The sequence below is a fragment of the Plecotus auritus genome (assembly GCF_963455305.1).
Source record: "Plecotus auritus genome assembly, chromosome: 5".
Lineage (NCBI taxonomy): Eukaryota > Metazoa > Chordata > Mammalia > Chiroptera > Vespertilionidae > Plecotus > Plecotus auritus.
In genome coordinates this window covers 122,157,851-122,179,329 of record NC_137776.1, presented here as the reverse complement: position 1 = coordinate 122,179,329, position 21,479 = coordinate 122,157,851, and positions in this window count along the sequence as shown.

Here is a 21,479-nt window from a genome sequence, read left to right as displayed (position 1 = left end):
CTGCCCATGTGAATAAGCTTAAAGCACATTTCTGGTGGCGTAGTCAAGTCAATGACAGCGGAGTCAGCATCTGTGTGCAGTAGGATACTAACTAGATGGCAAAGAAGAAATTTTTTAAAAGCAGGAGATACACTTGTTCTTTCTTAAATATATATATATATTATTGATTTCAGAGAGGAAGGAAGAGGGGGAGAGAGATAGAAGCACCAGTGATCAGAGAGAATCATTGACCGGCTGCCTCTTGCACATCCCACACTGGGGGTCGATTCCGAAACCCAGGCATATGGCCTGACCGGGAATCCAACTGTGACCTCCTGGTTCACAGGTCTATGCTCAACCACTGAGCCACACCAGCTGGGCACATTTTTTCTTTTCAAGTAAAAAAAAAAAATGCTATAAAAGCTGTGAAACTAAGGATACAACTAGAGAAATAAGCAAAATAGCATGTGATCCAGTGCCAGCTCTCAACGGCCAGGTGAAAGTACAGCAGGGAGGACTCTCAGCCTTGCCTCCTTCATGTCCCTCCATGGACTTGGGTCCCATCAAATAGAAACAAAAGCACTGTTTTTCTCTGAGGACAGCGTGCACACGTTTCCGGGCATTTGATTTCTGTTTTCAATGCCTCACAGGGAGTGTTAGGGACATGGAATGAACCTACAGGGGTTGTGTTTAAGAACCAGCCTTTTCTATTACTCTTTGCAAGCCAAGCAAGCAAAACTTAATTCCAAAGCAGTTTTAAAATGGTACAGTAGAAGGAGGTTACTTATTACCAGCAGGCCAAAGTGACCCAGACGAGAGCCCGGAGCTGGGATGATGGGCAGAAGGTGGCATACCATGTTCACGTGTGGGGACCTTTCCCAGGGAAACAGAAGCACCCTTTTCCTGGGAAGGCAGGGGAAACAGCTTTGTTGTTGCTGATTATACATGGACACCTATTCCTACCCGGCACGGCGTGCTTTTCCTGCTGCGACCAGCCTCGTTTATCCTAGGACGCTGACCCGAGGGGGTGTGCCTGGCTTTGTATCAGTTAGGAACAGGTGGGTTGGCACCCCAGCCACCATGGCTTGACCAAAGAAAGGGCTGTTTTTCCCTCTCACAGAGAACATGCCTTCAACAGAATCGGCACTCCGTGGACGTTCATGGAAAAATGAATGAGGAAACAGCAGGAATCGAACTCTGGTCTGTTGACTCCCAAACCCCGCCTCCTCTTCCCTCATGCTGTCCCTCTTAAGGCTTGCAGCCAGCAGAGTTGCCTTTTCTGGCCAGAAACTGTGTGCTGGCTTGGCCCACAATGGAAATATTTAAATTTTCCCCTAGGCTTCTAAGAATGTAGCCTTCATAGAATCACTCACAACTTCAGAATTTGAGCACGCAGCTCCACACGGGTGCCATCCCACAGCGATCGTAAATCAGGGCTGGGTGTCCACTGCTTGAGCACTACTGCCCCAGCCTCCGCTGAGCTATGCCCTCTAAGCCGGCTCACAGTGCCCCCTTCGCCCTGCACCCAGCCCCAGTGTGAACTCTGCTGCTTTCCCAGCCCGGCACAGCAGCACTAGCTGCTCTCTGCTGGAAACGGCCCAGAAATCATCTCCTTTCTAGCCATGCTGAGCGCAGCATGCAGGGTAAGACCGAACTCTGTCAAGCACACAATGCATAAAACCCGAATTAATACTGCGATGGACCCAATTCTCTGACAGGCGTGTTAAATGGGATTAAAGCTGCATAGCATTCTCTGCATACCCATCTGCTGCGCTGAGTTGCCCACAGCTGTTCTGATTTCCGACGGACAGTTTCTTGTCAGTTGTTTCAAATGCATCTTATCTTGCTCTTAATCGGGCCCTCCCTGCCTCGTCCCTCATCGGGCCGGCCTTGGCCAGCGCCATAAGCAGTCACTGATCTCCACATGCCGCTGGCTGCCGGTCTGTGGAGGCATGTGTGGGCTCTGGCTGGTGCAAAAATGTGTGATCACAGGCAAAGCTTAGCGCTTTAGCGGCTGGAATGAATCTCTTGGATGCTAAGCTGTGGTGACGCCACCACCTGCGGCCCCTGCAGGCTTATGCTGGGGGTGAGAAGAAAGAACAGGAACAAATTGTTTTTGATGCTACGGAGAGCTGCCCCAGAGGTGCCCACCAGCGACCATGGGAAGAGGTGCCACAGGAATCCATTCTGAAGGCCCCGGAAGGCCCATCACTGTGAAGGGCTCTGGGGCCAGCAGAGGCAGAGATGGAGATGAGGCTCTGTGGGCAAGGGAGGAAGCCACAGAGGACACCGAGACCTTGAGGACAGAGGGCACGGGGAAGGCGGAGGACAGCTGATCTCAGGAGAAGAACTGGCCTGTACAGCATGTTCATGAGAATTTTTAAAAAGCAGCCCCTTTTGGGGAGGGGTCCTATGCGACCATACACACCAGCTCTGGACAGAGAAGTTCAAAGGCAGCATAGGACGTCACCTTCAGAAGTAGGGAGGCAAGATGAGTGAAAAAGTACCTGCCCCCCAGGATCCAAGGAGGAACAAGACTGGAATAGGTGTGGAAACTACAGGGAGCGTAAGAGAAGCACCAGATGAGAAATGTAAAAACAGTGTCAGCTTGGGTCACAGAGGCTGAATCGTCTTCCTAGCTCTGGCAGTTTGCTGGCAGTTGTTGGGGCTCCTTGACTGTGGGTGCATATCACCAGTCTCTGCCTTGGCCCTCACGTGCTGCTCTCCCTGTGCATCTCTGCCTTCTTGGCTGGCTTCTTCTAAGGACACCAGTCACACCAGAAGAAATTATTTCTACAGGACTGGTTGCTTCACGTCACCCTGGAAAGCGGACACATGTTAACTTGACCAGCCTAGGCAAGCTGCTGCTCTGCATTCTGGGTAAAACCTAGGCTCTGACTTGTCTCTGAAAGCTTGCAAACATTTCCCCCACCGCCCCAGTTCTTTCAGGTCTCATGAACAAGTGTTCTGTCTTAAGGTCAATGCTGAAAGCAACAATGCTGGTATTAAGAGAAAAACCTTAATGAATATACTCCATTGAGTTCTATTAATGACATCAGAAATCACTTTATGATTTTCTTAAAGAAAAAGCATGTATTCATTGAAAAGAGAAGCTTGTCATTATACAAGGGATACTACTTAAATCAGTCAATATTTGCTGGACAAATATTAGGTTTCAGACACAAAGAATACAAGAAAAATAAGATGCCATCCTCAGCATCAGGGAGTGCGTGTTGGTGACCGCACACACACATGGCCAGGGGACATGGGGTTCAGTGCCAGGAGGTCAAACCCGAGCCCTGCCTTGCCCCAACCGCAGACCCCATCTGGACTGCTCTGTTCAGATACCTGCAAAACTCCAGTGTCACTCATTCCACACTCTAATTTTAGGAGGAGGATAAATACATAAGATAAATAAAAGCAAAAGGACATATTTGTACATGTATATGTACATATATATATATATCACGTATACATATGCAAATATAATGTGTATGTATATGCATTTTTAAAGAAAATCAAGTGGGAATCAAAAATAATACCAATCTTACCACAACACTCTCATCCCACAGCTCAAACTGACTCACAGTCGGTGAGAATGTGAAATGCCCAGGAAAGTCACAGTGAGAAAACAGGCATTTTATCTTTACTAAGAAGGATAACTTTAAAAAGTTCAGTGCAACATAGGAAATATAGCCAATAATTTTTAATAACTATGTATGGTGCCAGGTGGGTACTGAAAATATCGGGGGACCACTTTGTAAATTATATGATTGTCTAACCACTTTCTACACACCTGAAACTAATACAGAATAATATTGAAAATAAACTGTAATTGAAAAATAAAATTTTAAAAATTACCATTAAAAAAAAGGAATATATTTTAGTCCATTGCCTACTTTGTGGGTAAAGACCAAAAGGGAAATAAGTATTTTAAAGCGCGCGCGCACACACACACACACACAAATAGCTACCATTTGAACACTCACCAGTGTCAGCATTACATTTATGTTTTTTCATCATTTTTTATTTAATGCATGTATTTGGCCTATCTCATTTAATCCTCACCTCAACTCTGAAAAGAAAGTATAGTTTTCTCCATTTTACCAATGAGGAAACTAAAGCTGGACGAGCAATTGACTCACTAAATGACAGAGCAAGGATTCAAATTCAGGGCTGTCCCATTCCAAAGACAGCCTTGGAGGAAGGTTCCAGAGGGAGCCTCAAGGTCCAGGCTGGGATTCACGAGATCATGACAACATCACCACAGTTTCAACATTAATTCTGGTCAAGGAGAGAAACCAGACAGGAAGACCAAAGTATCTGAATCGAGGGGCCTGATGGAGGAGGTAATGGGGGAGCCAGGGTCTGAAACCTTGGGGAGGTAAGGTAAGCTGGGCCTGGGGAAGGATCTGGCACGTGGAGTGTGAGTGAGGCAAGGGTCTCAGGCTCATTCTGATTAGTCACTGTCCGGGTGGGTGGGCCTGCCTACCTGAGGGACAGGGGCAGGTGAGGGTCAGACCCAGGGCACTTGGCCAGTTCTCTCATTGGGCCTTGTTAGAGGGAGCTGGCACCTCCCTAGCACATTTCCCTCTTCAGCAAGGAGAGCCACTTACCCAAGACAGAACGGTGGCAGTGCCGGGGGAGGAGCCCCGCACAGAGTCCCACACTGTGGGATCCGGCCTGTGACAGCTCAGACACTGCACAGGTAGCTGTCTGGGTGCTTCCTTGGGGAGGGTGAGCACAGCCCGAACAATGGACAGCAGGCTTCATGGCCTCCCTGACCGAGCCTTTTTAGGTCACAGACAGCACTGTGTTTATAGTCCCAGGGATGGAACATCCTTTGCTCACCGCCCCACGTCCCACCCCCACCTCCCACATCCCTCCTCCCTCCCTTTGGTAAATGCTTGGACTATTAGCAATTTGTGCAGATGTGTTGTGAATCACTGTCAGTTTAAGTACACAATATTCCCTGACTTTAACCCCCATCTGCTGGCCTGCATACCTCCCGCTCCGCGTGCCAGTGGAGGCAAACTCCACAAAGCAGCAGCTACCAACACTCGGGAACATTCGGCAAGATCAGGCAAGGCAACTGCAAAAGTAGGTGACTAATACCCAGGATGCAGAGTGCATGCCAGACGTGGTCCTAGAGACTTTCCATCCTGTCCATTAGAAGGTTAAGGACACAGGCTCAGGGGGGTTGATTCCCACAAACACTAAAGTGAGCGAGGTGGCTGAGATTCAAAAGACATGTCCTTTCTGAGATGCAATGTTCCATCTCAAATCATTCTGTTCCCAATTATTTTTATTAGCAGTCGTAACAGCACAGCAGCTTGTGGACTAGATACCACGCTAAGTGCTTTGTATGTATTCAGTTATTTAATCCTTCCACAGAGCACTGAGAAGATACAGCTGTGACTTCATTTTAGAGAGGAGAGTCCGAGGCATTGAGGTTAGTAGGCATGAGAAGGTGAGGAAAGGCCAAACCCTACATTCATTTCCTTTGCCCTTCTCCTTGTGTGACTTCACATTCTTAATAGCTCATCCACAGCCTCCTGCTGGGGGCAGGAGGATCTGAGATGTATAGCCCTGGAGTGCCTGAGAGAGGGTTTGGAGGTTAAGATGTATATATAGTATATCCCCATAAATTTTCTCCCTAAAGAAAGTGTAGAAACAAAGGGTAGGAGAAGGGATGGAGGGGGGTCTTGAGCTAAAGAGTCAAGAATGGCTGAATGAGAAAGCTTGGAGGTTTCTGAAGACTCAGAGGAGAGTGGGCAGGAGCAGGCCCATCAAAGGGACAATACAAATTAGCCCTTTTATGTGGGTAGCCCTTGGTTCCAGGTCACAAAGGACCTTCAACGACATGAATGTATATTTTATTTAGGGAAATTCAAAGGTTTCATGCATAAGGCATCATGACCTATGGGAGAGTAGCTGGGGAACACAAAAGGACGCTGTTCTTGAGCAGGTGGGCACACACTGCGGGTGGTCCTCCAGGGGCTGGCCATGCCAGGAAGAAGATGGATGGGCTCCGGAAGGAATGCAATGAATGCCAGAAGGAGCCACACCAGCATTAGCCATGTCCAGCCATGTTCTCATGCTCATTATAACATGATCACTCCCTTGAGCGGTGTCCAGTATCAGATGTGGACATGTCTTCATTCAGTTGTCACTTTGGCCATCGTTGGCCAGGAAGGGGAGGCTCCTTAGGAACTCACTGAACTGCTGATTCCTGAAGACCTGAATGGTCCCCAGGGCATCGGGGGACAATCCTCTCTCTACTCCTCACCCCCACCACTAGGACCAAATTCAGCTTTCCCTCGCCTTCCCTGAGCACCTAAGTGATGCTAAGTGGAATTCTAATTCTGAAGACAAGGAACTTGTCAAGGAGGGACTTGCTCAAAGTCACAGAAACCAGTAAGTGGCAGAGCCAGGACCCAAGCCGAGACCTCTTACTCCAGGTGCACTTCTCGTGTACCTCACATGTCGCCTCTCAGAAAAATCAGCTAACTCTGTGCTTCTATAATAAACCTTATTCCAAGACTTCTGACCACTTTGAATTTAGAAAAAAATACCCATCAGTTGGACCAGGATCTTCTCTACAAGCTCATCTTTGTTTCTAGTACTTTCTGAGAAAGAGTACAGTATTATGAGATGTAGATAGATAGATAGATAGATAGATAGATAGATAGATAGATAGAGGATGGATGGATAGATGATAGATATGTGATAGAATGGATGGATAGACTTTAAATAGAGTTTTGTTCTTAGCTCCTCCATCAACTTTGTGCTCTTGGAAAAAGGTCATGTACATAAGTTTCATTTTTTTGTAAAATGGCCTGGGCGCAGGCCTCTCCCGCAGGACCACTGAGAGAAACTCTGTAACAAAGCCTGGTAGACTCAGAGACTCACGGTTCTCCTGTGTTAAAATCACCTTAGCACTGTGTCCACAGCACGGACTCGCTCAAACATCATTTGAAACATTCAAAACGTCTGTTTTTGACATCCACTTGGTCCCGGGGTTTCACAGCCTGGTACCTGCAGAGTCCCACCCAAGAACATTTCCTTCAAAACAGCTTCTTGTTACAGAAACAGCCCTGGTTTTAAATGTATTCCCTCCCCTCATAAAAATGCCCCAGCCGGCTAAAGCCATGCTGCTTCAAATATTTAATTAATACATTCACAGGGGTCTGGTCCCTATTAAAGACTCTTGGGGATCATGTCTTAGGGGCAACGCTTTGTTCTAGCAGCTCTACGTGTTACAGATAAAATAAAGCGCTGGAATGTGCTTTCCATTAAAGCAGGGAAGCTTGCCTGCCCGCTGCTGGAAGCCCCTTTGTCTTCAGAGTGACACATTAAGGCATAATCCAAGTGCAACACACAAATACAAACAGTGTAAATCCTCCCACTTAGTAAAAAGAGTCCCAGTAAAACCACAAGAAAGGTCCGGTAATTAGCCGATGGGATTAAAACTAGATGAGCATTTCCTTTACCTCATCTCCCCACTGAAGAGGCCACAGAGGCACACTATTCCCCATGCGCACAAGAGCCGACCACAGAAGCTCTCTGCTCTGCCCCTTCCATCATCTTCTGGGCTTCTCAGCCTTGCAGAGGCGCCTTGGTCAGAGGCCTGCCTTCCCAGAAAGCAACCATACACTTAGCCACCTTTGCCTCATGTGCTGAAGACTGGCAAACATTTGTTTGCATTTTGTTGTTTGGGAAGTAAATTGTTTTTCTGTTTATAAAAAACAATGTAGGCTCAATTCTGAAAACTTTGGAATTACCCCCCTCAAATATGCCAAAGGAGAGAAAGAATGAATCGGAGCCCTACCACCTAGAGGTGACTGGGATGCACTCCACTCCTTCCATGTGTGTGGTTTCACAAAACGTTACCACCGCTTACACTTCATTTCCTGCCTCTCCGCTAACTTCTACACCCTGAGCATTTCCCTCTACAGCCTGTTTTTAATCACCCACAAAGGGTCTTGTTGTGGGGCTAGACCGACATGAATATAACCAATTATTTCCCATATGATAAACACTGAGGTTTCTGAGATTTTCACTATTGAAAACAGTGCAGTGAGAGCATCTTCATACATCAGTCTTTGTCCATCTTTTGGATGATTTCCTTCAAATAGACTCCCCAGGAGGGAAAAACTTATTCAAAGTCTATGTATGCTTTTAAAGGATTGATATATTTTGCTAAACTGATCTCCCAAAAGGCTGCACCACTCTAGTCCTATATCTACGTGAGAAAATCTATCTTACCGCACTCCTTTTTTTATTACTAAGATGTATAGATGTAGCTACTTTTTTTTAAGCAGAAAAACATTTTGAGGCTGCTGCCCCTTTTCATGCTTCATGGGAGCCCAGCTACCACCTCTCTTCTTGCCTTTCCATCTACATGAAAGGAGTCCCGGAGGAAATGGGCCCCAGGAGCGCCCCCCCCCCCCCCCCCCGCCAAACAAAGGGTGCACCCCTGCTCCCACCTGAATGCATTGGAAGGGAACACTGAGGGTCTTTTGCAAAATCTAACATGGTTGAGAACAGGGATTTAAACTTTGGCCCTTGTACTGCAGCCAAAATCTTCTAAGACTGTTTATTTTTTTTCCACTTTTCTTTTTGATAATCAACCAATTTAATGCATTCATTTAAAATCCCACAAGTCTGTTCCCTTTCCCAGGAGCAGAATGAAGTAATCTAGTTCCCACGTTCCAACAGCATGATTTGGGGGCCACAAAAGATGATAGCCCCCTGCCCATAGAGCCCGGGGTAGTTCAAATAACTGGAAGTTGGCTAAAACAATCAAGCAAGCCCTAGCTGGTTTGGCTCAGTGGATAGAGCATCAGCCTGCAGACTGAAGGGTCCCAGGTTCGATTCCGGCCAAGGGCACATGTCTGGGTTTCGGGCTCGGTCCCCAGTAGGGGGCGTGCAGGAGGCAGCCAATCAATGATTCTCTCTGATCATTAATGTTTCTCTCTCCCTCTTCCTTCTTCTCTAAAATCAATAAAATATATTTAAAACAAAACAAAACAAAAAAAAAAACAATCAAGCAAAAGGACATGTGCACCAGAGCCTTGGAGATCTTCCGGCACTTAGCTGCCCAATCATTCCCTCCTATAAGAGTTTAAATCTTTCCCCTACCTGACTGTAGCCATATCTTAAAGTTTAATTGAGCTCTGCTATCAGAAGAACTCATCTTCTTCTTATTAGAGACATGGGAGGGGGGGGAGGGCGGGGGCGGGGGCGGGGGCAGAGAGCCTACTTAGCATAACCTCACAGTGTCCCAGGTTTTAGCATCCCACCTGCAGCCAATGTGGAGACAGGGAGTTGGGCTTCCAGCTCATTGTGTGTTGGGCATCCTCTGCTTTGGGGGGTTAGATGGGGCAAGACTTAGGAAACACCTTGAGCTTTATTGTCCCTAACTGACAGTGACCACACAAGAGGTGTCCCCAAGTCTACTGAGACCCTCGGCTACATTTCCTGACATGGCTGTAAAAGTTTCAGGGGTCAATATGTTCGTCTTGGGTTTTATGCTGAGTGATTGGGAATCTCTGATGAAAGAGGCTAGCTTCAGTTCCACTCTGAAGGCCTGGCTTGGATTGTTGCTGCCTCCCAGGAGAGTGCCTCAGGCTGGGCCTCCCCACTTAAGTAACAGGCACATTAACTATTCCTCTGCTGGGTACCAGCTCCACCCCTCAGCTGGCATCCCACCCCACTGGGAGTGTGTCCAACAAAGACCCATAAAACACAGAGGAAAACGGATCATCTGGCCTGAATGTCCTCTCTTTTTTGAAGGCAAAAGAAGATATTTAGGAAGACCTAATTGTACTAAATACATTTCAAACTTGTTTTAAGTTTTGTAAAAATACAGAGATACAGTCTTGCTGGGTAGCTCAGTTGGTTGGAAAGTCACCCTGAACACCAAGTGGTTATGGGTTCAAGTTCCAGTCAGGGCACATACCTAGGTTGTAGGTTGGATCCTGTAGGGGCTCACGTGGAAGGGGGCCAATCGATATTTCACACATCTCACTATATGCTTGTTCTTATAGATTACTTACTCCTTTAAGTTTTGAATTATCCTACCTTTTCAGGAACACAATCCTTATAAAAATGAGACGGCCCTGAATTGTTTTTATCCTTCTATTTCAGAGGAAGAAACTAAGTTACAGAGAGAGAAAAAAAAGTCTTGTGAAAATCTCAGAGAGACTGAGCAACAGAGGAAGGGTGTGGGCCCAGGTGTGATCCCAGAGTCACTGGCCACGTGTCCCAGCTCCTTACAGCTCCCTGGTCACTGCAGTGACTGACAGAATCTCTGTGCCTATCCAGTGTCTCCCAGGCCCACCGACGTGCTATGCCCCCTCAAATACCTTTCATACCTCCACTTCACACACCCTCAGGGGGCACTCCCTGGGCACAGAGAACACACACTTTTTAAAGCAAGTGGGCTCTATCAAGCAGGAAGATAACGTTTGAATAGTTTCAAAAGGGTCTGTGTAGGTGAGCACCTATCTTTGTAAGGGCTATATGATGATAGCAACTAACATTTTTAACAAGCTTTAGGCCAAGAAGTGTTAATAATAGCTATCACTTTTTGCCTTAAGCCCTTTTTGAAATGGGAAGAGAAGGGAGATTGATCTGAATAAGTAAATAAACAAAATAGTTATCAATGATTTTAGTATCCGTGGTGAAGCAGGCACTGTGCTAAGTGTTTACATGTATCAGCATATTTAAGCAGAGTGGGGCACAAGTAGGTTGACAGTTGTATGTGAAAGAGTTTATTCTTGTATTATTATTTATTATTAATTATTGTATTGTTTTCCAAAGGAACAACTGTAAACCCACTTTGGCCCCACCCTGTATGCCGATGAGTGTGCCATGCCAGCACGCCCAAGGGTGAACCTGAGTGGGGCCGGTGAAGGAGTTAGAAAAGACAGACAAGAGAAGAAAGCTGGGTCTGGGTGGGACACTGCCCTCTCTGATGGAGAGAGACAGTGCCACAGCCTGTAAGCTGTCTATTTTATAGCCAGACTCCACGAGGCAAAGTAAGGGCATGGTTACAATGTTCTCATGGGTTTCAAAGCTACTCAATTAAATGCACCTGAACTCTATCAAGCCCACATCACTCAGGCACGCGGGGCCACATGTTCGACCATAGGTTCAAGCTTACAACTATAGCTGTTGGCTCTAACTGTGCTGGGAGGGCTCTGCCCTCCAAGCTGGGACTTGCACGTGACTTTGTCACGAGAGGACTGTGCCCTCTCATTAGTCGGAGGCTTGAACCTGTCCAAACACTGGCCGCTCTCCACAGATGAGGACATTGAGACTCAGGGATATTGAGCAAATTATCCAAGGCTTACGGGTGCTGGGGCTAGTTTGCTGGCGCTGCCATAATAAAGGACACAGACTGGGTGGCTTAAACAAGACATTGATTTTCTCACAGTCCTGGTGGCCAGAAGTCTGAGGTTAAGGATTGGTTTCCTCTGAGGCCTGTCTCCTCGGCTTGTAGATGGTCATCTTCCCCTGTGTCTTCACATGGCCATCCCCCTGTGTGTCTGTGTCCTAGTCTCCTCTGCTGATAAACTCCCCGATCATACTGCGTTAGGGACCGTCCATTCTAAAGACCTCATTTTAAGTTAACTACCGTGGAAAGATCCCACCTCCCAATGCAGTCACACTCTGAGGTGCTGGGGCACAAGTGAGCCCACAAGTGCCTCAGCCAAGATGCTGATCCTCATCTGTGGTGCTGGGATCTTGTATTGTTTCCGCTCCTCTGTGTTGTCTCACAATTCAGAAAGTTTCTTTAACTCCTTTGGCCTATTCCCATGGAATTAAAAAAGGAACAAAAAAATAGACACTATTTATAATCGCTATAGCTCTTTTAACCCTAGCGAACAAAAAAATCCAAGGCCCAAAGCACAGCGATTGATTTGTTTCTACTGCAGGCACAGGCAGATGATGAGCCTTTACTAGTATATAGTTGTATTGTTTATTTCCCCCAAAGGCTCCGTGATAGAAAAGGACCTGCAGACATTTACTAGCCCATGGTCCAGATTAAGCAGCATATTCTTGGCTGGAATCACGACTGATCTCCATGTCCTGCCTGAGGACCCCAGCAGGGAGGGGTTGTCAGTCATATGGAGGGCCCACAGACAGTCAACCCAGACAATCCAGTCCTTTCTGCCGTGCCCAGATGTCTGTGCCAGGTGCCTTTGTCTCCCCATGAGTAAAGGCCTCCACCCTTTAAATCCCTTCACATGTTATTATCAGAGATGGACTCACCTGCACATCATAGTTTCTACCATCTCTGCATTCAGCCTATAAAACTATTTACTATTTCTAAAAGTTATCTTACATGCTTTATTTACATTTACTTTTAAAGGGAAGGCTATGATTGTCAAATTAAAAAATTTTGCTCTAGATTAAAGGTAACTACAAAAAAGTACAAAAACAAAACAAAACAAAATAATGTTATAAAATTCTAACTATATATAGTGGCTTGCTCTCTGTTTAAAATGAGGGAGAGGGAGAGAGGGAGAGAGGAAGAAAAATTACGGAATGCAAAAGAAGTGTTTGAGACACGCTAGCACTGAAGTGAGATTTTCTTCCAAATTACTTGGAAGGTTGAAAGAAACTTAGAGGGAGTAACCCTCCCACTGGCTGATCAATGTTCTCCGGGTCTTTGTTCTATATACAGCCAATTCCAACCACATTTGGGAAATGCTGCTTTCTACTTTTCAAAGCACTCTCACCATAACCCGCTAATAGAAGCAGAGCAGATATTTTGCACTTCTTTTCTAAATGGAGAAACTTCCAGCAAATCACAGGCTCTGTTTGAAACTCAGAAACCTGAGGCAAGCCTCATACTTGGAGTTTAGAGCTGGACAATTGCACTTGGGGTCCAGGAATGCAATCCAAACCCAGGAAGGAGGGGTGGGCAGGAAACACTTACTGTGAAAGAGATGGCTTTCCATAGTTGGCTCAGCCCCGTCATTGGTCTTGAGCCAAGTGCTACACAACTGGAAACCGAACCTAGGTTCAGGCACACATGCTAGACCCGCATTTCCGGGACTGAGTCTCTGACCAGGCTGCATAGGGTGCTGGGATAACATCCGCTTCTCCCAGGGAAGGAGGGACCCCTGGCTGTTCTCTTTGCTCAGCTGGGGCAATTGATTTGACCACAAAATTGACCAGGTCCTTCCTTTCCTGCCTTTGTTTTGCAAACAGCTAACCCAGTTCTCAAATCAGAGAACCCTAGAAACCTGGCTCTTATAAGATCCGCGCCCCCCATCACCTGGGAGCTTGTTAGAAATGCAGACTCTCAACACTCCACCCTCTACATCCCCCCAACCCCTCAGATCAATGGGCTCAGAATTTCCTGATGAACAGGCTCCGGGGGATTTGAGTGCACATTACATTTTGAGAAACACTACTTAAAAGATTGTGGCCAGAAGGTCAGCCTGGACTTCAGACCATGGATCCTTCATCTCTGTGGCCCTCAAGCTCAGAGCTGGGAGCTGCCACTCTGACTGTTGCAACTGTTATGAGCATGGTTCTCACCCAGGATTCCCTTCTTACCCAGCTGGTGGATCTTGAGCCTCTCCCGGGCCCCTGTTGGCTCACCAGTAAAACAAGAAAAACAAAACCTACCTCCCAGAGTTGTCCCCCACAAACTTCCTTCCAGGAATGTCTTTCTTCCCATCATACCAGCCTCCTGCTGCCTGCCCCCTCCCACCCTTGCCATTGCTAACTTTGGTTTATCCTCTTCTTCCTTGCTCTTTTCATTTTGTCCAAAGCATAATCCAGGGTAATTTGCCTAATTTAAGATCAGTTAGCACCTTAATTCCCTTTTGCATAACCTCACATATCCCCAGTTTCTGGGATTTAGGGTTCGGACATCCTTGCGTGTGTGTTGGGGGGATTACTCGGCCTACCACATGCAGGCTCCTGAGCAGCCATTTATGGAAGATTTCCGGCCACACTTGGTAAATCCCCACTATCATCGCCACCTTCAGACCTCCAAACACCCAGCCAGGTGTTTCTAGTTTTCAGTGATTTAATCCTGAAGAATCATTTTGTATACTCTATGGGCTCAATTCGTTTTTTAAGGAACCCTCCCACACTGAAAGCAAGAAGTTCCGAGTCCCACCCCCATCCCTCCCAAATGTTAAGACCTAGAGAAAGTTTAAAGTCCACTCTGGGTGGAGCACAAACCCGAAAGGTTCAGTCCCAGAAGAAAAACACACCGAGGACATCTCCGCGGGAGGAAGGGGGCCATTCCACAATCTTCATGGGAACATGCCTTGCTTTGACAGTCAACCCAGACAATCCAGTCCTGTGCAGTGTGTCAGCCTCTCACCTCCTCCAAATGGGGCTGTTTGTTTGGAAGACGGCCGGAGAGGCTGATTAAATGCATTCAACTAGTTGCTTTGCTAATTACATCACATACCAGCATTACCAAGGCTGGATCTAATTTCTCTAAGTGAATCTACTCTGAGATTTCCAGTGCAGCCAGAGAGATGTTCTTAAGACTTCCAGCTTTGGGGAAAAGGCTGTAATGAAGTCTGGCCACACTGTTCTGTTGGCCTGGGCCCTGGAGTAACATAAACACAGGGCAGGGCTCTGTGTATCTGATTCTTTCTGCTGTAAACTCTTAAGGGGCCATAAGGAAGCGAATGCGCCTGCCACTCGCACTGGCTCTCTTTAGAGAATTCTCTGCTGACAGCACAGCTACCCCAGCTCTTTGGAGGCTAAGGAAAAATTCAAGACTCTCACCTACCTCTTTCATTTCACAAAACTTGACTGAGCATCGGCTTTTATCAAGAGCTCTGGGTGATGTGGGGAAAAGGAAGATGGATGAGACAAGCTCAGGGCAGGCCAGTATAAGGGGGAATCACACAGCCTAATTATCTGATGCCTCTTTAAATAAGTATTCTTTAACTATTTTTGATATTTACATAGTGGGGATGAGGAGAAAATGATTTAATAATCATTGTATTCAGAAGGAAATTCACTCACTTTACCTCCGTTGGCTAAAATAAAATGTTCAAAAAATGTTGCCATTTTCCAGAGGTTTTGTTTTCTTTCCAGTTTCAAATTGTGATTTGTTTCCAAATCAGACACCTTCTTAGGCAGAGGGACAAGTGAAGAGTTTTGAATTCAGGCAATAAAATCCTTCACGCATTGCCTACCAGCATTGTGTGGTTTCAGAATCGTGGCTCCCGCTTTAGGCCTCTGCCCCTCCATTCACTGTGGAGATATCACGTGCTCATCACAAGAACTCTCAGCAGGTGAAGTGGATCCTGGAAAGAGACGCCTCGTGTTTTCATCCCAGGATGCTGTCAACCACAGCAGAAGAGGGACTCACTCCCATTTTGTCATTCGTGTGAGGAATCATATCCTATACCTGAGTTAACTGGCATGAGACCTGTTTCTTTTTATTTTATTTTATTCATTCAACAAATATTAATTCTGTGCCAGGACTGTCCCAGGTACTGAGCCTACTCCAAAGAACCCAGACAGTGACCTTGTTCATATGGAATTTGCATTTAGTCAGGTGTGGTGCAAACTAATACACAAATAGGGAGAGGAGATAAAGAGTAAGAGTCCTGAGTCTCCAAGAGCTCAGTAAATGTGCTGTCTTGTGACCACAGAATGGGGAGCTGATTTCGGTTTTTATTTGTAATTGAGTGGAGATCTGATTGGTGCAAATGAGCAGCCCAAACGAAGACCTTGGAGGAAAGCAGTCCCTGCAGAGGCAACAGCAAAGGGCAAAGCCCGTGTAAGCTTGTGGCCCGGAGGAGCAAACAGAGACTGGCGGGGCTGTAGTACAGCAAGCCAGGGGTGCCTAGAAAATGAAAGGCAGGAAGCGGGAGTGGGGGGGGGACCCAGACTTTACAGGCTATATTAAAGAGATTAGATTCTGTTCTAAATGTGATGGGAAACTATAAAAGGGTTTAATGAAGGGAATGACATGATCTCATTTACCCTTTTAAGAGATCATGACAGTTACTGTGTGGAGAATGGATTATTGTGGGAAAAAGAGTGGAAACAGGATGAACTTAGGGCACATTGCAGGAGTCTAAGCCAAAAATAAAGGCGGCTTGGACCGTGATTACAATTGTGCATCAGGCGTGGTGAGATGTAGCCTACTGGACTTGCTGATGGTCCAGGGTAAGATGTGGGAATGAAAAGTGTCAAGGACAACATCTGCACCACTGACTGATGGAGACAACAGGCAGAGGAGGGTGTTCAGCAACAGATTTGGAGGCACAAGGAGTCAAGAGTTCCGTGTTAGACATGATGCATATGGTGGTGTGGCCAGGTTTGTATACATCAAGTTGGCAGTTGGATGCACTTGCTCAGATGACAGGGCAGGGCAGGAGATGTTAATGTGAGCCCACTCCCCGCAGGCAGTGTTTAAAGCCTGGGACTGAGAAGAGAGTGTAGGCAGAGATGGATCCACTATGCATCGGTGTCCTTTGTTAGATCGGTGCTTTCCGAAGTGGCTTGGCTGGTCTACTCTTGACTAAGCCCTGAACAGGGAGCCTGCTCCAAGGGGGCTGAAGAAAGATGGGCAGATGGTTACAAACAGTGTATGATGAAAAGATGGGCTGGCATTGTTGGAAAGCAGAGTAGAAGATGACTAATAGCCTGGATCATAGGAAGACCTCAGGCTAAAGATGGCATTTGAAAAGGGTCCTGAAGGTTAAGGTTTGCCAAATAAAGAAGGGAAAACGACATATACAGGCATGAAGGCAGGCCATATCGCCGAAGTTCCATGAAACAAAATACATAGACATATCCCATTTCAAGAGGCTGGGTCATGTTTCATGGAAAGACATGAAAAAATGTTCCCATTAAAGCCAACAACAAGGCAAGGACTTTCGTGTTCACCATTACCCTTTAACACTGGTCCGGAGATATAGGATTAGAGAAGACAACAACTAGAGGTTAAATTATCAGCATAGGCAGATGATATGGTCACATGCCTAACGGGAAAAAACAATAGAACTACTAGGAAAAATGTTAAAATGAATAAAAATTTTAAAAAAGGCAACAATAAACAAAATTAGCAATAAAAAAAATCAATAGCCTTAAATATAGGAACAATGATCAGTTGAAAAGTATAGTGAAAGGAAAGACCCTATTTATAGCAGTGTAAAGAATGAAATAACTAGAAACAACCTAAAATTTGCTTTCAATGAAAATCCATTACTTTTTTTTACTAAATAAACTAATTTTAAATTGTATATAGTAACAAGAATATATAGAAAATTGTGAGGGGAAAAAAGGAAGTCTGATTCAACCAGGTGGTATTACATAAAGCAAGAGCAATCAAAACATCATGGTACTGATTTTAAAAATAAAATACAGAAATAAGCTCCAAAATATACAAGAATGTATAATAGGAGAAAGGCGGCATCTTATCTCAGTGGTTGAAAAACACATAATTTAGCAAATGATACTGAGACATCTAGGTAGCTATTTAGAAAAAAATTAAACAGGATTACTAAATTTACTCAGCAGACAAAAATACAGTCTAGTTACATAAAAACATGTAAGAATTATTTAATAATCTTAGAGAGGGAAATATCTAAGTATGGGGGAAGAGAAATTCTAGAAACTATAAAGAATAAAATTGATAAACTCAAGTGTTTAAAAAATAAAAAATTATGTATAATAAACATGCATGTGCATAGACAACAAAATCTAAAGATAATGACAACACACTGAGGAAACCGTTTGTAATACATGTAACAAAGGACTAATTTTCTAAATATTTGCAAACATTATAAATCAATTAAAAAAAATCTAAAATCACAATAGGAAAATGGGCAAAGGACCTGCATAGACAGTACACACACACACACACACACACACACACACACACACATCAAATGGGTTGAAAACACTTAAAAAGGTATTTAAGAGAAAGAATATAAGCTACATTTCTCATATTTCAAATTGGCAAACAGCAAACCCATGGAAGAATTCCTCTTGGACAGAGTGTTAGGAAACAGACACTCGCCTGTATTATTGCAAGTGTAATAATATTGATGCCACCTCAGGTCAGGGCAAGTTGAAGGCATATACATATAAAAATGTATAATACATACACACCCTTCAACCCTGCTATTCCACTTCTGAGAATTTATCCTAATGATACACCAGGATATAGCCACAAAAACATTCTCGCAGCCCTGTTTATATTAGCAAATAACTTAGGTGATCATCAATAAAGACCCGGTTTAATTGATGATAGCATTTCCTTACAATGTTTCAACTGTAACCATTCAAAGAAGATGTGTGCTATCTGCAGGAATGTGGAACCACTAGCAAGATATAATGTAAAAAGTTTTAGAACAAAGTGAAAAGTAATCTAACATTTCTGTGAAAACAAAACAATAGGATACACACATTTATGCTTGCATCTATAAGAGACCAGTAACAGTGCTTGTCTTAGGGGGAGGAACAGGAAGGCTGGGATAGAGATGAGAAAGAGACTTACTTCTCACACTTCATATTCTTATGTTTTGAATCACATGCATGTATTATCTCTTAAAAATCAATTAACTAGCAGAAAGATGAAGACAGTAGTCATTTTGCCTTGTGACTTGAGATTAGAACGTACGGTGTGGGAACAGAGAGGAAACTGACTAATGGAATTAATCTTGTGGAATTATGAACATTAGAGAGAATGTTCTTAATACTTAGCAGAGTGCCTGGCCCATTTTAGGTGTCCAATAAATGTTGGTTATTATTACCTACAGATTGCATAACAGAATCACACATCATTCAGTGAGGTGGGAGGTTTGCGTTTGCAGGTTTAACTAGAGTGAATTCTCCCGTTACTCTTTTTGTGTTGCACATCCAGATGGTGGTGTCTGGTGAGAGCCAGCTGAGGTCCCGAGAGCCCCAACTGTGAGGCAAGAGCTGGAGTTTGGCCTCCAGCCACATCTCATATCCCTGCCTCAGCCCAGGGGCACCCAACCCAGAACACACTTTTCTCCCTGGGCATGTGGACCTTGCAGTGAACACCTGCCCATCTCTTCAGCACTAGACAATTCCCCTGACCTTCAGGCCTGTGCTCCCACCCCTGGAACACAGCCAATTGGATAAGGTGGGGACACCTGACACAAGCTGAGCCAATCAGATTTTCTTCTTTGTAAATATGGGACTTGAACTAAAAGAGAAGGAAGTCAGTCTCTCTATGTGGCTGGAAGTATATTACATGTGGGAGCTGCAGATTAGAAGAACAATCAGTAACAGAAAGAAGAAAGAGTGAGGCACAGAGGGCTTCCAGTTTCTGGTTCCAATCCCTTCCAGAGATGCAGTCACATTAGTGTCTGTATTTTGTCTGATGTCTCTGGGTCCTTAGACTTCATGTCCTCTGCCCCTTTTTGCTTTTCCAGAGGCTGGATGAATTTAGTGTCTGGGGCTTTGCAAGGAAAACAACCAAACCAATACAGACACGGAAAATAGGGTAAATGCCTACCTCCCCTTGAGAGGAACAGAGGACCAGGGGGCAGACCAAACAACTGCCATCCGGTCAGAGAGCAGCTCTGACTCTTCTCCCTAAAGATAAGTCTGGTTCGCTGATTCACTCTACCCCAGTGAGCCAGGGGACAGCGTGTCTGTTTGGTGAGCAGTGTAGTTAGGGCTGCTTAAGGGTGTGGAGAGCTGGAAGGAGAGCTAGACATCCGGGCTTCTCCAAGAACCTGCCCTGGCTGTAGTATTTGTTCCCCAAGGCTGTCATAACAAAGTGCTACACACTGGGTGGCTTAAAGCAGCAGAGATTTAGTGTCTCCCAATCTTGGAGGCTGGAAGTCTGAGGCTGGTGTCTGCAGAGCCATGCTCTTTTTGCAGCCTGTGAGGGGGACCCTCCTTTGCCTCTCCCTAGCTCCGGTCGGGGGCCATCAGTGCTTGGCATGCATAGCTCGCAGCTGCACCACCACAGTCCCTGCCTCTCCTTCCCCTGGTGTCTCCCCGTAGGCCTCTGTCATCACGGGGTGTGCCGCATCAGCACGGCCAAGGGTGAACCTGAGTGTGGGCAGTGAAGGATTGAGAAAAAACAGACAAGAGAATGAAAGCTGGGTCTCGGTGGGACACTGTCCTCTCTGATGGAGAGCTAGTGACAGCGCCACAGACTACAAACCATGTCTTTATTTTATAGCCAGATGCCATGAGGCAAAGTAAGGGCGTGGTCAAGATGTTTACAACATTCTCGTGAGTTTTGATCCTACTCAATTACATGCACCTGAACTCTATCAAGCCCACATCACTCAGGCACGTGGGACCATGTGTTGGGACCATAGGTTCAAGCTTACAACTATAGCTGTTGGCTATAATTGTGCTGGGAGAGCTCTGCCCTCCAAGCTGGGACTTGCACGTGGCCATGAGAGAACTGTGCCCTCTCATTAGTCGGAGGCTTGAACCTGTCCAAACACTGTGGCTGCTCTCCACAACGGGGCATTCCGCTGGGTGTGTCTGTGTCCAAAATTCCCTCTTCTTATAAGGACACCAGTCATTGGGTTAGGACCCACCTAATCCCCTTATCTTAACTTGATTACAACCACAAAGATCCTATTTCCAAAGCAGGTCACATTCACAGGTATGGGGTGGGGGGTTAGGACATCAACGTATCTTTTGGGGAACATGGTTGAACCCATTGTAGCTGTCTCGGGATGAGAACTACTGCCATTCACTGTGTTGCTTACTGTCCATTCATTGAGGGAAACAAACCCCTCTGAGAGTTAAAACAGAGGAGGTTCGGTGGTAACGCAGTTTATAGAAAAGCTGAGATGCCAAACAGGCACCCTCGAACAACCTGGAGATTAGCAAGAGCATAAAGCTACTAAAAGTGGAGGGACAGAGTGATCGCTCTCTAAGTGGAAGCCAGAGCCAGGGCAGCTCTGCCCTCAGGCAGCTGGAGCTGGGGCGGATGCGGGAGGGAGGGGAGAAATAGCTGGGCCTCCTCCTGCTCCATCCTCGCAGCGCGGACCAAGGACCAAGGCCTCCGCTGGTCAGGGATGCAGCTGAGACCAGAGCTGCAGGGGAGGCTCCCTGCCACACAATGAGAGCAGGAAAGGAAAGCGCGTGGCGTGAGGACGAGCCAACTCAGGCTGGCACTCTTGCTGGGCACCAGCCTCACGACAACCTGGAGGCAGGGCTTACTGTCCTAACTTTACACATGGGGGAGCTGAGACTCGGAATTTACCGTAGTAGCTCGCTGCATCCAGATCACCAGCTCCAGGCCCATTCTTCTGGGCTTGCACACGAGGTTGTTACAGGAGCTGAAGTTACTTCCTCTCAGTAACTGGTTCCACACCAATTCCTTCTCTCCTCTATCTGTACTGCCCCCAGCAGACATCCCCTTTACAAAACAACCACTTGAGGGGAAGCCATTCTATAAAGAAAAGGGTAGACTCAACCACCACTGGGTCACCATTGCTATTTCCTGTTTCTCCTCCTGTCCTTGGGGCATTTTCTTCTACAAC